The sequence below is a fragment of the Manacus vitellinus genome, unplaced genomic scaffold (assembly GCF_001715985.3).
Source record: "Manacus vitellinus isolate BGI_N305 unplaced genomic scaffold, ASM171598v3 scaffold_42_pilon, whole genome shotgun sequence".
NCBI lineage: Eukaryota > Metazoa > Chordata > Aves > Passeriformes > Pipridae > Manacus > Manacus vitellinus.
This window is the reverse complement of record NW_021940553.1, coordinates 4773484-4785804: the sequence shown is the minus strand read 5'-3', so window position 1 is coordinate 4785804 and position 12321 is coordinate 4773484.

The following is a 12321-nucleotide window of genomic DNA, read 5'->3' as shown; positions in this document are numbered from 1 at the left end:
AAGAGAGGAAAAGCAACTACTAGAGCTAAAGGTAATTTTAACACTGAATAAATCAGTATAAATGACCATGAATAAATTATATTTAGTCCATTAATAGTCTTTTATCCACTGGGATATAGAAACCTTTCTGGAGAACCACTCCTATAAAAGAAGTGGGGGGAAAATAATAAGTGGTTTTGAAAATTATTGCTATAAGTTTGTAGCAATGGTTACATGCCATTGTGCCAATGGAAAGAGAGGTGGGTCTGGATGGGCAAGAGCACCTATTCCACTTTGTATCTTTAGGTTAGCATAAAGCCTGACGTAGATATCTCCTATCTCTTCCATTAGTGCTGTTCAGTGTCCTAATGAAAAAAAAAAAACAAAAAAAACCAAAAAACAAAAAACACCAAACTAAAATTCTTAGCAATTGAACAAGCAGAAAGATCTAGACATTTCTTGTAACAAGGTTCTCCAGTTTCTGATTCAGTAAGCTGACCCACAAGCATGCTGTGTCTGTGAAGTTAGCAGGCAGCAGCCCCTCTTGAGTCCTGATGGCTTTTGAATACCCTATTCTTAAGCCAACTCTTTCCACGCTTTGCAGCAATCCTGTCACAACCTAGCTAAGAGCTCTGACTCATTCTGCCAACAGAGCACTTAAGATGAGGTGTTATTCAATTCTGAGATTTGCCACATGGCTAGATCATAAGTAACTTGCAAAGTCCATTGACTTGTACTGTGAGTCAGAAGTCACTTACAGGATTTAAGAGCACCCATATATTCAACTACTCTCTTTTTACCACTTTCTCTTAGACAACAGACAGCACCTTTATTAAAAAACCTTAAAATACTTTTCTTTACTTAGGACATTTTATTTATTCTTCAGACTGTCTCAAGGAACCTGTAAACTCCATTGCTAAAGACTTTCTCTTAAAAACTTGCAAAAATGATCCTGACGTGTTAACACTTACAATTTAGTATTATTTATTTTTTCTTTTTTCTTTTCTTTTTTTTTCTTCCTTTCTTTTACACTGAGCATTTCACACAGTCAGTCAGGCTTGAAGTGACCACACTGGGACATCTGAGCCAACCTCCCTCCTCAAGCATTTACTCTTTTTTTTTCTTTTTTATTTTAATTCAGGTAAAACACATTTTTTAACTAAGTAACTGTCTTGATTCTAGGAGAGAAGAAAAACCAAACCAAACCAAACAAACAAGAGGAATGTGAACAATTAGATGTAGATGTAGTGATGATATGGCAGTTAAGGAGAAAATTTCTACGACTGACCTTTTGATCACTGAGGTAATAGAGAGATGTTAGGATTCAAACTGTTTCTTCCCACTTGAAACCAAGTGTTGTGGCTTATTTGTAGACAGTAAATTATAAAAAGATCTCACAAGGACTCTCCCAGATGGAGGTACAGATCAGAAGAGTTGAAAGTAATGCCATGTACCATTTTAATTTCCTTAAGAGTGACAATCAGTTGTGTAATTGAAAGATGGCAAAGAGCACTGTAGCATCTTCTCCTGTGGGAAGATATCTCCAGGACATTGGTCTTGCATTTTTCTGAGTTGGGAGGTGTCTGTATGATTTATATTTTCTCCATTATTCCAACAATATTCTTTTACCCTCTTTATCACTGTTAAACTGGGCACCCGATTCATCAGGTGATGAAGATCCCCAAAATTTTATCAGATAAGTAGATCTGGTGATTTTACTGGCTTTATGTGACTGCTTCTTAAAAGTAAACACTTGCAAAATCTTTATTTTACTCTACAAGGAATTTAGGGCAGTATCTGTCTTATGTTTATGCTTGTGCAGTGCCATTCTCTTGTTAGCATTATAAAAAATTATACTTTCATTAAAACTATAAGTAATTAAGTGTCCTGATAGCTTTATGGGGGTATCTATTCTTAAGGAACCAGTCTGACAGTTTTAGTTCATTTTATGTAAATTGACAATACACAATAATAAACTATCTCAATTTCCTGTACCTCTTCTACCTCAGATTTGTAATATGACACCTTTTGCCCTACAACTAATTTGAAAATTTATATATATTTTTCCAAGTAACTTAATTCCAAGAAATGCATCAAGTCAGTGTATTTCCTAATTTATTTGGGTCCTTGTAAAGTTTCATCTGATAGACATAAAACTGTAAGATGATAGCATTGAAATGCAAGTCACAAGCTTCAATTAGGTACAATCAGAAATCATGCGGTGACTTCATTAAGTATCATTAAGAATGATCAAAATATTGCTCTTAGGAAAAATACATCAAAAGCATGCATTTACACATTGATTAAACAGGATCTGCAATTTCTAAAATCTGGTACGAGAAAAAAGAATGTAGTAAATTAAGTGCTCATACCGTACTTAGCAACAAGGGACTGCTTAGCAACCAACAAAGTGAAAAATAATGGATATGGTAGTGCACAAACTCTCAGCCCCCTTCAAAATGGAAGTATTGGACAGCCGTAGTCGGAAACTGAAATAAATTGATAGAAAAAGTAAAGAAAAGAAAAGGTTTTCCTTGTCTCAATAAATTTCACTCATGTCAAAGATAGCTAATGTGGCCTAAGAGAGAAGCAGCTGGCAACCATAAGCTACTGAATGAGTGTTACAGCCACAATTCCTTAGTCCACTGATTCTCTAGCCCACATTTACCCTCCTCTGTTATATATCTGCAAGCTCTTTTTCTTCTGTGCCCACATGTGGGCTCAGTATTCAGACAGTTGAGGCTACAGCAACTGTACAGAAAGTCCATTTCCTAGCCGTCCCTTCCCATGTACTAATGTTCCTCCACCAGACACAAGCAATGTGTATGCCAGTTGTCGTCACACAGCAGAAAACAAAAGGTATGATGTTTGGGACTTGAGAATCTGAGCTTAATTACTTGAAATAACATGATTTCATATGCACACCCTTCAGAAAAGTTCTCTTAGGTCTCAGTTTCTTCTTTCTCCAAACAAAATCCTTCCATTTTTTCTCAAAGTAAAATCTCACAGTCCTTAAACATTTTAGCACTTTTAGATGGAAGCGAAGTATTCTTTCTCTTTAATAGGTGAATTGAAAAACAAAAAAAATGTTGGTTTTCTTGTTAGTTTTCTCAGAAGCCTGCTGAACCAGGATTATATATGAATTATACGTAAAGGAATTGAATATATGGGAAAGTGATTTTTTGCACAGGCAGAAAGTGATAGGACGGGGGGAAATGGTTTTAAACTGAAGAAGAAAGATTTAGACTAGACATTAGGAAGAAATTCTTTCCTGTGAGGGTGGTGAGGCACTGGTACAGGTTGCCCAGAGAAGCTGTGTCTGCCCCATTCCTGAAGGTGTTCAGGGACGTGTTGGACAGGGCTGGGAGCAATCTGATCTTAGTGATTGGCATCCCTGTCCGTGGCAGTGGATGGAACTAGATGATCTTCAAGATCCCTTGCAACCCAAAATGTTCTATGATTCTACAATGTATTTGAACAGTGAGAAAATATTTAAAGATTATGGAAGTGGACACAATCATTCGTAGATGCTCTGACTCCATCTGGTCTGTCCCAGACAAAATTATGAAGATGCTATAGTAAGATACACAGACCTTTAAAAAAGCCATGTAGGGAAATCCCTTCCAGCACACACTCCTGCAAATGGTTCAGGGCAAATCCAGTGGGACTCATTTGCATTTTCAATACAGGCATTGATTAGAACATAGTAACATAGTAATTATTACATTGGCTAAGGTCCACAAATCCCTCAAAATTAGAGGTTTTTACTTGATGGAAAGTTTTTTCCAAATGGTCTCTTGCTTGCATTCTGATCACTAATGTTAGAGAGTAGCTTACTCTCTCAAGATAGGAATGAATCTTTAGATCCCTTCTGATTTAAGTTGAAATGTCACTTAGGATAACAAGGGATATTTATGATGTGCATACATAACTACTTGTACTCTGTAGTTGCTTAAAAACTAGTCTTAAGTACTTCAAGTGACTATGAATTCTACCATGTAAACAAAGACATACATATCTTTTCCACCACTGTTTATAATTTTCTCTTCCTAAATAATTTTGTAACAGAAGAACAGTATCCCAGTCTATCTTCGCCAGATTCAACACTTGGTTTTGAAAAACCTGTTTTATTCAAAGATCTCAAAGCAGATATCAAATATTAAAAGCAATATTTTCTGAAGTGACCTCAGATTTTCACTTGACTCCTGTAAGAGAATTACAAGTCTGAGTAGGCATGAATGGATGTGTGTTGCCTAAGGTTTACAAATTACATTTCTCAAGACCTTTGTGCAGTATGCAAATGTTGTTACATTTGCTTACAGCTGAATAAACTGAGGCATCAAGAGGTTAAGTGGCTGGCTCAAGGTTGTAGAGCAAAGCTATTCCAACACCATGAGCAGACCCGCAGGGTCCTAGTTTCCAGAGTGGTGCCGTATCTGCTGTATTGATTCTCCCCTTACAACCACTCCAATGTGTTAATGGACTACAAAGCTAATGGAATATTAAAAGAAGCTTAAGAATTTTGTCTCTTGAGGTTGGCTAGCCACATAATTTAACAAAAGAAGGTTTATAAAACAGAGAGAGGAAAAAAAAAAAGAATGAAAGGAAAAAGGAAAAATGTCAGAACTGATTGATTAAGGGAAGAAGTAGGTACCTGGGAAATGCCTGGTCTGATGCCAGCTCTGGTTCAGGTCAGACAGGGCTATTTTTAAATTATTTGGTATTTTCAGAAATTGATTACTTGGCTAACACATTAAGAAGTAGCTCTACACATTCATTTAACGGGCCAGTGCCTCTTGTACAGGTCTGGAACAGTCACATTCAATCTCATCTACTCCTCGTTAAGTAGTGTTTTCTTCTTCAGTGTGTTTATTTACTGCCAATGCTGTAAGCATAAAACATATAACAAAAAATAAATAATACCTTAAATAGTCTTTCAGCCATATGGGCCTTCAGGACAAGTGACTTCACTTCAGGCCTTGTGAGCTCAGTTATGGCTCAGACATCAATTCTCATTCTTTCATATACCTGCAAATTGAGCAATCCTTTCTTTTCATACTGTTACCTTTTTAATGTACAGCCACTTCAGTCTAAGTCTGCCCTGAAAAAAAACATGGTGGGTTCTTACAATAAACAAAGATGAATAATAAGTCATTTTAATTTGATGACCCTGTATGTACTGGAGTAAAAGCGGAGTATTTTAGGTGAGGCAAAACCAGTAAAAACTTTTGGAAAATAACTTAGAGTCTTGATATCTTGAGTACTGTCAATGTAGGCATTGGCTGTTAGACTGTTCCACTTTTTTCACTGACTTTTCAAACAAAATAATATCCAGAGCCACATTTTTAAGTCATGCCATCTCTGTTTCCCTAGAAGATTTTTCTAATAAATGTATCCCTAACGATAATAAAGATTTTTCGTAAATCGTCAACAATTACATACTTGTGGCATTATCTGTGGGGATGCTGGGAATAGCTAGATAACTGGAACTAGATAAAATATTTCAGCTACAGGAGTACCCTGCTTTTGGTGTCACATGAAAATTTCAGGAAAACACACAGAGGAAGGTAATAATAATAATGATAATAGTAATGATGATGATGATGATGATAATAATAATAATAATAATAATAATACATACTGACCATAAGAAACTGCATTATCAACATGAATAATACAGATCTCTTACCTACACTTAGGCCTGCCTTCCACCTTACTCACTGTAAGTAAAACAGCATGTCAGAAAAGCTCATGTATCTCAGCCAGGGAGGGAGAAATAGTTTTTCAGTCTCTCAAGTTAGATGCTTAATTTTTAATGTGGGTATTTGACTTCTCGCCCTAGACTTAGAAAGGTTTCCCTTAGTCTTTAATATCTCTAAAAGGATCATCCTGGTATGCCTTTGTCTGCAGTGAAAGCCATGACTTACACAAAACATGAAATGTGCGGCCTTCTGCTGTTGAAATGGCTACTTAGATTATTTTTCTGTAGAAGCTGGTCACTGATTTTCTGTACAAAGTGTGTACAAACAATTATGCAGAACAGTTCCACTTGTGCAGGGCTGTACTATTAAAAGACACAGCCCACACTGTGGGATATGCTGTCCTATACATCACTCCTCACTGATCATAATATATACTGACCCTGTCTCAGAATTAATCTGATCCTATAATAAAGTTGAGATATACTATTAATGTTTTTATTATCTTGAATATGATGATGATGATGTTGGAAATTAAAACTATCATCAGCTTCAATGATACCTTACGGGCTACCTTTCTATTTAATTTCCTCATAGAAGGAAAATAATTTCATTTTTTTCACTGGAACTTTTAGTCATTTTGGATAAATGTCATATATCGAATCTTTGATAATGAAGTAATTAATCAATTATTACAGAAAATTGAATGAAAAAGCAATGCTGCAGAATTAAACAGAGGTGATGGAACAATCTCTACTTTCTTATATTAAGGGGATATACAGAGGATGTTGGATCTTCTGATCAAGTTGTATGACTTCTAGTCATCCAGTATTTGGATACTCACTAAATGCCTGCTCTGATGTATATTTCCATACCAAGCTATGTTTCAGTAGTTTATTTTACTTTTCTCGTCCACTGGTTGTGCCTCTGAATTCATTTAAAAGAAAAAACATAGTTAAGCTTTCATTTTTAGTTCTGTTGTACATATCTGACCCTTGCAGGACACCACTGCTTGCCAGAGAGAGTCTACATATGGAGAATCAGAAAAGAGCTCTCAGGTCACATTGCTCATGCCCAGTGTTCAGGTTCAGCAAAGACCTCATTATTCATTGCTTGGTAGACCCAGAGGTTTATCCATTCCAGCAATAAATATTTCCATAATCTAATAGATCTCACAGTAAGGTGCATGCTGTAATATTTTAACACATTTTTGTTTCCTTGATTTCATCCCATCATTCCTAATTATACCCCCCATGAATTTCTCGCTAAATCTCTTTAATTGCACAATTGTATATTTTCTTTCAACTCAGCCAAATGATATGTACCTGATTCAACTCATCAGGCTGTACATTTTCTCCAACATGGGAGGAATTACTCACCCTTCCTTCCACATGAACTGCAAAAAACCCTTCAGTGAAGGGTTTGGGATTAGAGCAGTTCACAATACAGCATTGACATTATAACATCAGGTGGATCTGGTATGTACAAAGCATTAAAAACCTTGCTCTCACATTTAATACCTGTAATTATATATTATTTAACTTTCTGCAAAATTTTAAGAACAAAATTGCTCTAGATGCCACTTCAGAAATAATTGGATTTGTTACTCATTGCAAGGAGAAAATTTGCGTGTCTTCTCACCAAGAATTTTGAACCCATCTTTATAGGTAGAGATCCTGAAGCACAGGAACACAATGGAACTCACCAGAGGTCAAACAAATTATTACTGCTGGAAAAATAAACAACACTGCTTATATTTCTTTGAAAATATAGCATTTCACTGTCATGATCTTCATTCTTAGAACTACCTACTGTTGTTGATATTGAGATACATATTAACTTACTTTTTCCAGAGATTAGTAAGGAAAAGCTCTTGTATTAGGCATTTTTGGGTCATGAATTTTCAATACGTATACATTTATATCTCACTCATGAAACTCTGGCATCACTGAATGTGTTTATCAATGCTTAGTGATCAACCATATGTCTCTAGTGCAAAAAAGACTACAAACCCAACTTCAGCATGGTCTTCTGTACTGAAATATTCCTCAAAGAAAGACTTGTACCACTATCTAAACAATTGTCATTATAAACCTAGAAATTCTGTGTATCAATACATAGATATTAAATAACAAAAAAATACAGAAAAAATGCAAGTTTTTTTTGGTTTGGAAAGCTTAATGAACTTCACTGCCACTTTCATTATGCAATGTATTAATTTATAGTTAATTCTCCAACTGTCATTATGAAAAACACATAGAAAATACAGACTTTTCTAAAAAACAGAGTGGATGTTAATTATTTAAATGTTCCATTTCATAGCTTAAGAAAAAGAAAATAAACAAATTCATTATTATTAATTGACAATATTTTACCAGAGTGTAGGGGCCCCGGTGAACTAAACATTATGCAAGCCACAAAACACAGAATTAAATCTTGACTTGGGTAAAATGAGTACCATAATTCTATCAAGTTCACTGAAAATTTCATCCCTGACTGGAGACAGTCCCTCTTCTGAAGAGTATGCAAAATTTAGTCCTCAGTTTTGCACACACACAATGTAACTTTTACACAATGTGCGTAACTTTTCTCAGGTGATTAGTAAAACTCCTTTTTTATTCATCCCCAGCACCAGAACAAATTACAAAGATAAAAGCATTGCAGGGACTGAAGTGAAGTTGGATTAGTTGTCTGTGATGCTTTTATCATCTATGATAACTTTACTCAAGGTTACATAGGTTTTTAAGAACTAGATTGGGGGTTAATTTAACAGATGATGTAACCGGTGGGTGTAATAAACAAATCTGAGGGAAAGGGAAAAGAAGTCTTGCAGTAATGTGGTTGGATATTTAAGAGGGACAGATTGGTACTTTATTTATTTGTGAATGTTTTATGGTGGAAATAAACTGCATGTAGATCAGACCAGAATGAGCTCATGGCATGGCACTCTTTCTTCAGGATGTGTCTTGCCAGCTTCATTTTCTGACTTGCCATTTTGCTGTGAATGCTTCAGGAAGCTCTTACTTCTCTGTGCTCTTATCATCAAATCACCTTTTCATTTTAACTCATAAAAAATCTGCAGAACGGAGTTTCAATTCTGATGTTTAAAAGGCTTGCACTTTCTTGAATGTGAAGCCTGAATAGGGACAGTGGGTTTTCTGAGAGAGGCATTTCTCACCACAAAAGCCTTTTCTGTGTACAACAGTAGGTAGAAGGGCAGGGCAGTCACTGTCTGTCAGCATTGGCAGCGCTGAGGGTCACACAGCTTTACTTTGCTCTGTCTGTAGAGACTTTGTTTCTGCAGTCAACCTAAAAACTGATTCAACAGTGGGGGAAGAAAACAGGAGTTTCAGTGCTTAATTTCCGGTATCCAGTATTTATTCCAGCATGATTCTCATCTTTAACCTATGACTGAAGGTAGAGTATTCCGGATATCCAAGGTCCAAGTTACCCTCTGATTCAGAAAAGGGCTTGAACACTTTGATCAATTCAGTTGTATAAATTTTCCTTGCTGCTACAAATTTCTGACTTACAAAAACTAGCATGAATACTGAGTAACTCAGAAATAAAGCCCAAAACATCCTGAAGCAAACCTCAGGGGCTGATCACTGCTGAAGGTCTATGACAATTTTTGACAAACGTCCAGAGGGGCTTGCAAGTGACTGGAGCTTGTGTTGTTCATCCGGATGGAGGTCTTAACACACTGAGAACATTTCACCATCAATGCAATTGTCAGGACAAAAGTACCTAGATAACTTGTTACCCTAGAAAGAAGAAAATGCACCCACCTGGTGCAAATCCATTCCAGTTTAAATAAAGACTGATAACATCAACTTGTATTTCCCTTCCACTCCTCCATTTTCCATCATGAAAGCATACAAATAACCAAAAAACAGGTATGTGACATCTAATTTATCCTTGTATTTGTAATTTATTAGCACTGTCCATTTACTTTTTAATGTCTCCACAGCAGTGATGGTGAATTTCACTTTCTCATCTGGCTATTAAAATAAATCTTCAACAAAACATGAGGAATGGGGGGAAAGCTTAAGAGATACTATTGTTCAAATTTAGTCTTTTCTACTTACTCTGATGTTGAATCATTCATCCATGTTTTGAAATCCAAAACTAGAGAAGGTCAGGCTGGAAAGAAAATAACAGACTGGTGACAAGACAACCTTAAATCTCCACTCTTAAGAGAAAAGGGGGAAAACACACCTAAACCCATATTTTTTTATATACTTCCCTTTCTGATTATAACAATAGGACAGAAAACTGGCAGTTAAAGCTGGATTGATCGCTGGTTAGATGACATATAGCCTCTATGAGTGGGGGATAGAAACTGATAAATGTTTTTTTTTCCCCTTCAGAACCTTTTTCTAAAGCTGCAGAAAATGTGTCATGCATAAAAAGTATGCAATTTTCATGTAATTAGAGGAACAGGAGATGAAAATGAGTTCCATCAGAGCAATCAAGGATGGTAATGTGGCATGGATTTGTCAGTGCCTATTTGTCATGAAAGCAAAACCCAACAAGTGTTCTATATTTTATTTCATTATTATCACTGCTATACCTTAAAAAACACTTTTAAAACAGTTAAAAAAAATACAATTTTATAATAGTGGTGTAAAAAAGCAACTAACAACTCACTGTATAAATGAAAATAGTCTCAGTTTTTAATAAAATTTATTTTGGTTCTGTTGGAAAGACTACATTAGCTTTGTTCCTTCAAAGAGAGAAAAAAAAAGTGTGATTTATTCTTATGATATTTTAGTTTTGCTCCAGTATCATATCTCTGGGTTCACCATTTCCATTCTGCAAATTCATATGGTAACCTTTGCTCTGCTAAGGACTCCCCCATTCATCCCACTGAGTAATAACTGAGGCATCCAAATTAGGAATGCAATCATCTTAAATTGCCCTATAATCTGTCAGAAAAAAAGAAGTGCATCCCACCTTGCCTGAGAAATGTGTTAATTTCTGACCTGCTTATAGAGGAAGGTCAAGTTAATAGTGTTCCAAATTGTGTGACTCAGGTAAGCACCTAAAGTTAGACACAATGAATCTGAGCCTTATACAAAACCCTCAGCAAAGTCACTCTCTGCTGTTCCTGTTACTCCTTCACTTCTCCTCGTGAACCTACAGGTAACAAATAAAAATATAGTTTGCATTGCAGTACCCAGACCTCTGTTTTATCTACAGCAATTAAATGACCAAAGGGTTGAGAATGTTAACTTGTGCTGTTACTTTACTTGACACTTCCATGGAGAGGATAAATTCAGTGAAACTGTGGCTGTGTGTTTGCATAGTGCCTGGGGACAACACTTATAATAAAATTATAAAACAAGAGCACTGTAAATCAGTGTCGGTAACAATAATTCAGGATGATAGGACCTGCCTTGCAGGGTCAGATCAAAGGTCTCCCTAGCCTAATATTCTGCTGATGACAGTGGTCAAAGACAAATACTTAAGGAAAAAAAATAGCAAGTAGGCAAATATGCAATGGTTGTTCCCCTGGTTTAGTCTCTTAGCTTCTGGCAAATCTGTGGTTCAGACGGTGATGACTCAAACCATGATATACATGGTTAATATGGTTCAATTTATTTCTTGAAGGAAGCACTAAACATTTACAACAGTTATTGACAGCTTTAAAAATTGCTGCCAAGGAAATATCCCTTCATTTATTTCCTATAAATACTTTATTTTTAAAAAGTCTAGTTATGCACCAAAAAAATATAGGCATTGTACACAGACAGACACACTCCCCAACTTGTTAGAGGCTACTGTGATTAGAAATGCAGAGCCCTTTAGCTAAAGGTTGCTGATTGTTAATATATTCCCTGTTTTCTCCCTTTGGGCTGAAGGTGGGAGACAGTTGCTCTCAAGTTGCATATGTCTCTCTCGAGCCATCCATGATAAGTCTCTTCTCAGTCTTTCAAGCTGGCATATGCCCAGATTTCTTGCTAATGCTGTAGGAATAACACAAACAAGAACATGAGAAGACAGAGAGTAGAAAACTGTTATAAATGGTTACTTCAGTATTCTGAATTATGTTTTTCTCCTGATGGTACTTGCTGAAGGAGTGAATCTCCCTCTGTATGCAGCACTGGTGATGTACCTCAAGTTTTATGTCCAGTTCTGGGACTCGCACTATAAGAAATACATTGAGGTGCTGGAGCATGTCCAGAGAAGGGCAACTGGAAAGAGTCTGGAGCAAAAGTCATATAAGGAGTGGCTGAGGGAGGTGGTGGGGCTCAGCCTCAAGAAAAGGAGGTATAGGGGTGACTTTATACCTCTCTACAACTCCCTGACAGAAGGATGGAGCCAGGTGGGGATCAGTCTTTTCTCCCAGGCAACCAGTGACAGGACAAAAGGAAATGACCTCAAGCTGCACCAGGGAAGGTCCAAGCCGGACATCAGGAGGAATTTCTTCATAGAAAGGGTTTTCAAGCACTGTAATGGACTTCCCAGGGCAGTGATGGAGTCACCATCCCTGGAAGCATTCAAGAAACAACTGAGCACAGCACTTAGTGTAATGTTCTAGCAGCAGTCACAAGTATCGAGGCCATGTTGCTGAGAACACAGCTGCGCTGGGCAGGGCACGTCTCCAGGATGAAGGACCAACCACCACCTCCCTAAGATC